A 6556-nucleotide genomic window follows, 5' to 3' on the forward strand; every position below is an offset into this window, starting at 1 on the left:
CAATATTCTCCTGGTTCTGATCATTTCACTTTGCATCAGTTCATATAAGTCTTTCCAGGTTTTCCTGAAATTTGCCTGCTCATCATTTTTATAGCACAATAGTATTCCATTACATTTACATACCACAACTTATTCAGCCATTCCCCAATTGATGGTCATCCCCTCAATTTCCAATTCTTTGCCACCACAATGTCGTATTTTTTATGTATTGAGGAGTTTTGGAAATGGAGCTTTTCCCCTCTTCTTCCTCCATTTCATTTTTTTCTTTTGTTATAAAATTCTTTGTTATAAGGAAAAGTTGACTCTGGAAGAGAGAAAGGAAAGGGATATAGCAGGGAAATAAGGCAATGTAAAAGCAAACATATTAATAAAATCTACTTTAAAGAAAAAAAAATCACACTGCTCAAGAAGTTCAATGGAAGGTAAGCTACCTGAACTCACAACTTGGGGCAGCAAAGGATGCCACCTTTCAGAACTCTCAGGAACTTTTCCCAAGGTGACATAGGAAGTAGGTCATAGAGGTAGAATTAGAACCCAGATCCACTCATTTCAAATCTAGTGCCCTCTTCAGTGCATATGTGCCTCAAAGTACTTTGTATATAATAGACACAAAATAAAAATGTATTGACTGAAAAAATGTATGGACAGCTAGGTGAGTGAGTTGAAGTGCTACATTGATGAGGCCAAAGCAGGCTCAAAGGTTATGAAAAAAATAGCCACATAGCTCTCCCCTTTCTAATATTTCATTTATATTTCCTTCTTGGTTTTAAGCTATGTTCAGGAAAATAATGAGACCCTTGCTATTGCCAGTGACAGAGTGACTTGCTTAATTTTTGAAAATAATAGAGCAGTGCTTGCTTTCAGCAGCACACATACTAAAATTGGAACAGTACAGAGAAGATTAGCATGGCCCATGCGCAAGGATGACACACAAATTCATGAAGTATTCCATATTTTTAACTCTGAGGTACCATATCACACCCATCAGATTGGCTAACATGACAAAATAGGAAAATTATAAATGCTAGAGAAGATGTGAGAAAATTGGAACACTAATGCATTGTTGGTGGAGTTGTGAACTGATCCAACCATTCTGGAGAGCAATTTGGAACTATGCCCAAAGGGCCATACAAATGTACATACCCTTTGATCCAGCAATACCTTTCTAGATCTATATCCCAAAGAGATCATACAAATGGGAAAAAGGCTCACATGTACAAAAATACTTATAGCACCTCTTTTTGTGGTGGCAAAGAATGGGAAATGGAGGGGATGCCCATCAGTTGGGGAATGGCTGAACAAGTTGTGGTCTATGAATGTAATGGAATACTATTGTGCTATAAGAAATGATGAGCAGGAAGATTTCAGAAAAACCTGGAAAGACTTATATGAACTGATGCTGAGTGAATTGAGCAAAGCCAAGAAAACATTGTACACAGTAACAGAATCATTGTGCAATGACCAATTTTGATAGACTCATCTCTTCTTAGCAATGCAAGGATCCAAGACAATTCCAGAGGACTCATGATGGAAAATGCTATCCATATTCAGAAAAAGAACTATGGAATCAGAATGAAGATCAAAGCATATTATTTGCTCTCTCTATTTTTGTTTGTTTCTTTTTTCTTGTGATTTCTCCCATTGGTTCGAATTCTTCTTTAAAACATGATTAATGTGAAAACAGGTTCAATATGAATATATATAGAGAGCCTATATCAAATTGCATGTTGTCTTGGGGTGGGGGGAGGGGAGAGATGGGGAGAAAATTTGGAACTCAACATCTTATGGAAGTGAATGTTGAAAACTAAAAATTAATAAATAGAATTTAAAAAATAATAGAACAAAAACTTTGGCATAAATAGTAATAATAATGATAATGATTGCTAATATTTATATGTACTTTAAAGTAGACATTATTATCTTTGTTGATTTACCCTCTCAATAATACTAAGAGGCAGGAGTTACCGCTGTTCTATTTTACTGATGAGGTAACTGGAGTTGAAGGTTCAGTTACTTGTCCTAAATCACACAACTAGTAGGTATTAGAAGCAGGATATGAAACTAAGTCCTCTTGACTCCAAGTCTAGCATGACTAGAGACCCCTCGGGAGTTAATTGAATTATGCAAAACAGCAAATTTCTCTAGTGGATTTCTGTGCATTAAGAAGACACAAGCAACCTGCTCTGGAAGCTGGTATAGATGTCCCATTCAAAAATCTCTTGAATTAACATTGATTTTTTTTTTCTCCCTGTCATTCAGATCTTGCTTGTCTGAGTACTTCTTTGGTGTACAAGGATACTAACAACCAGGAAGTCAGCTCTGGACATCCTAGGGGAATATAACAGTGAAGTTCATTACTTCACCTGATGACCTCAGACTGGGAAAAGTTATTCAGGATATGTTTTACAGCTTGGGAAATGATCCCCTATGACTAGTGATTGTCTGACTCACATGACCTGCAGTTTTCTCATCTCGATTGGAAGGAAAACACACTTGTTTAATCATCCAGGGGAAATTGGGCCAAATGAGCAGGTGTGAAAGCATTGGAAATGCACAAAGATGCTTTTCCTTTCTGAAAATTATGTGTTCGTTGGAGGCAGCACAGGTAGTGAGAAGATAATGGATTTGGAGTCACAGAATCAGTGAATTTTAGAGTCTGAAGGGATGTCAGAGAACATCTATTTCAACCCGTGTCCATACAAGGCTCCACTCCACAATGTATATAACAACTTTCCAGCTTTTGCCTAAAGATCTTATGTGCAGGGAAATGAATGAATGAATGAATGAATGAATGAATGAATGAATGAATGAATGAATGAAAAGGCATTTATTAAATACTCATTCAGTTCTGAGCACCATGTTAAGCTATGGTAATACAAATAGTATCATCATACAAATAGTAAGATGGTTCCAACCCTCAAAGAGTTCATATTATAAGCTATTTCTCAGGGGCTACAAGAATTATAGGAGGATTTGGTCCTAAGGCAGCTGTTAGGCTTTGGGATAGTTCTAATTGTTACTATCAATCCCCCCCATAAGACTATGTTCCCCTCTTTATAACTAAAACCCATGGCTCTTAGTTATGTTCTCAGGACCAAGCAGAGTCATCATGCTTATCATCCCTCTTCCATGTTGCGTCCCTTCAAATACTTGAAAACAATTCTCATTCTCTTTCAACAATATACCCTACCCTCCAAATCTTTCCTTTCCCAGCCTAAAAAAATCAACAGATCCTTTACCTGATCTTCACATGTTATGAACTTGTGCCCCTTCATCGTCATTGTCCTCTTCTGGAGACGCTCAAGTCTATCAATGTCCTTTCCCAGAAATAAACATAGTCATCCAGGTGGGGTCTGGCTCAGGCAAGCAAAATACAACAGAACCATCATTTCCTTATTCCTTCCCTTTATTCCTCTCCTAATACCTAAAATCACATTAACTTTCTTGGTTGCCATAGAGTCAGATAGCTTGGTGATGTTGGAAAAGTCACTTGTCTTTCTTGGGACTCAGTCCTCCTATTTGTAAAATAATTTCTAAGATTCCTTCTGGCTTTGCTATACTGTGGTTTGTGGATTTTATTTGTTTTACCATATCACTACCTAGAATGTAAGCTTCCTGAATTCAAGAAATATTTCATTTTTGCCTTCAGATCTCTAGAGTTTAGCATGGTACCTGCCAAAGAGCAGATGTTTAATAAATGCTAGTGAGTGAATTGATTGGTTCAACAATTTCATGCCAATTTCAGCTATAGAGTTTAGGGATAATCTTTCTCAAAAATGTAAGAATATCAGTGGATAGAGCAATGACTCAAGGAGTGGTGTTATCTATTACAAGTTGTTAGGTTCCTTCTGCTTAGAAAGCAAAGGTAATTTTGACAACAATTGATACCTCATTTCCCACACCTGAAAAGCAGCTACATGGATCAAAGTAAAACGGAGAACCCACTCTATAAATAGATGTGGGGAAAGGTGGCTATTTATAGGCAAGTTGACTAGATGAGGAAGATTGTTTCTTCTTCAAAGATGGGTCAGGATTTTCCTGAATCTCCTCTAATCTTTGTAAAATATGTATACCCCATACCTGGATTAAATGCCACAAAAAGTTTGGAATACAGAGCTGTAATTCTACCTTAATGCCACTAGAGGGAGATGGATGGAATTAGCAGGTCATAGAGAAGGAAAATGGCTGTCATGCATGGATATACTATTTGAAGTCAAGTGTTACTCAGAATGTACAGTGGGAACATTGGTAGACATTTAAATTGGAGAAATTTTTTGCATGAGTAAGGGGGTCAAAGACTCCGCTGTGATGTCAGAATGTGAGTGGAGGTCTCATTGTGTCCTTTCCTCACTAGTGTTTTGCTGCCATTTTAAGGCTTATTAAGGCTTAAAGAACATTTGCATGGTAGGGCATCATGGGAGGTTGAAGAGGTTAACAAAGAGTACTGTGTGTGTTTGTGTGTGTGTGTGTGTGTGTGTGTGTGTGTGTTGATTCCTAGTATCAGAAACAAAACAAAACAAAACCAAAATGAGGGGCTCAGGTAATATTGGGAGTCACGCTAATCTTTCCCTGAGATTGAGGAGAGGTAAAACAGAGGACGTGTTTCTCTTTACCCTAACACAGACAAAAATCATGACTGTGAAGAGCAGGGAGGAAGGCTCTGAAAGCAACTAACTAAAGGGGCCCCTTTTGGCCTCTTCTAGGTGGAGCTATGAGACAGGTATACAAAAATACAAACTAAAGAACATGATGAATAGCCCTAAGGCATGTGGACCAGGAAAGTGTTCTTTGAAAGAGATTCTAAAAGAGCATTAAAAATAGCCTAGGCTCATGCAGCTTCATTTAAGACAGGGCTAGCTGTTGCAAACAGTGTTGGAAGTTCAGTGGATGACGAAGGTTGAGTAAATGTAACTCACAACTGGGAAGCAAAAGTAGGAGTGATGGTTGAGGGTAAAGATGGAACTTATATAATGCTACCTGAGGAAACTAGAGAAGTTTTCCAAATATCAATTCAAAACTGTCCTTGCTTCAGTCTCCCTGGAGCCATGGGTCAGAAAGTATATAGCTATTCAAAGAGTTCTTCTAGCAACCACTCATGGGAATCTTTCCTTTGATGTCTTTCTAAGGTGTGTCCCTCCCCCTACACCCTGGAAATTTATATTTTTCCCCACTGGCAAAAGAGTTTCTTGTATTGTTTTCCATTTATTTATGATGGGTTAAGAACAATTTTGTTACACAGGTTTTCTAGTTAGTTATGTTTTGTTAAGATAGTTTAATTAAATATGTTATTTGGTTTCTGGGGATTTTCCTGGTTTGTGTGGAGAGTCTAAAATAGAGGGGGATATTGATCTGAGAATATATTTCCCCTTCCCTCATAATGAGCCCATAGGTATTGTGTAGATTCCTGGGTGGAATGGAAGACCCCCCTTACCTCTGCTGTTACATTCTCTTCCATTTTGATGGCAGTGCTTATCTCTGTTTTTTTCTATCTTTGGGTATTGATGAGAGAGTCAAGTCACACTTAGGTAAGCCTCTCTTCTTCCTAATGTGGTAAAGCAAATGGTCATGTTTCTTCTCTTTTTTCTGTTTTTTTCTTTGCCATTTGAAGCAGAAAAAGACATTTATCTCCATCACCATTTTCAACTCTAGCCCTTCTTCCAATGGTAGGTTCTTCCCAGCACCTCCATTTTTGATGAGGATCCCAGGCCACACAACATTCATTGTCCTTCTGGTGTTACTTCTGTCTTTCCTTATTTCAATACCATGCCTCAGAGGCCATCTCATCTTGAAACTTTTCTTAGAACCTGGGGCCTCCTTATATTGGAACATCTCTCAGCTGTGCTAGCCCCCTTTTCTCCATTTATGAGTTCCTATCTCTGGGCACTCTATTGAGGAAAGGATCCAGGCTGCCCATTCTTCATTTCTGACATGGCTCTGCTTCTGAATTTCTGGACTTCAACAGCATGCATCCCATGGTACTTTCCCCCTATTCTTCCCTCCCAATTTTTAAACTCTCTCCTACTTTTCAATTATCTTTTTTCTCCATTGTCTTTCCCCATGAGAAAATGAGCTCCTCACATGGAATAGTTTACCTGTCAGATCTATGGCTTGGGGGAAGAATTTATTACTAAACAAGAGATAAGAAGCATTATGGGATATAAATAGATAATTATGATTACATTAAATTACAAAGGTTTTACACAAACAAAACCAATGCAACCAAGATTAGGAGAGCAGAAAACTGGAGCGGGGGTGGGGATTTATAGCAAGTTTCTCTGACAAAGGGCTAATTTCTCAAATATATAAAGAACTGAGTCAAATTTACAATAAGACAAGTCATTTCCCAGTGGATAAATGGTCAAAAGATGTGAACAGGCAGTTTTCAAATCAAGAAATCAAAGCTATCTATAGTCATATGAAAAAAATGCTCTAAATCACTATTGATTAGATAAATGCAAATGAAAACAACTCTGAGGTACCACCTCATACCTATCAGATTAGCTAATATGACAGAAAAGGACAATGCCAAATATTGGAGGTGATGATGTGGGAAAAT

The 6556-nt window shown here is 37.8% G+C and overlaps 1 non-coding gene across 1 annotated transcript; it reads left to right on the forward strand.

The window, feature by feature from the left end:
- Positions 1–850: 850 nt before the first annotated feature.
- LOC114028309 lies at positions 851–958 on the forward strand. Its single transcript, XR_003567351.1, has one exon. It is a non-coding gene; the product is annotated as a U6 spliceosomal RNA (small nuclear RNA).
- The last annotated feature ends 5598 nt before the right edge of the window (positions 959–6556 follow it).

The sequence above is a fragment of the Vombatus ursinus genome, unplaced genomic scaffold, assembly GCF_900497805.2.
Source record: "Vombatus ursinus unplaced genomic scaffold, bare-nosed wombat genome assembly UNPS02014874.1, whole genome shotgun sequence".
NCBI lineage: Eukaryota > Metazoa > Chordata > Mammalia > Diprotodontia > Vombatidae > Vombatus > Vombatus ursinus.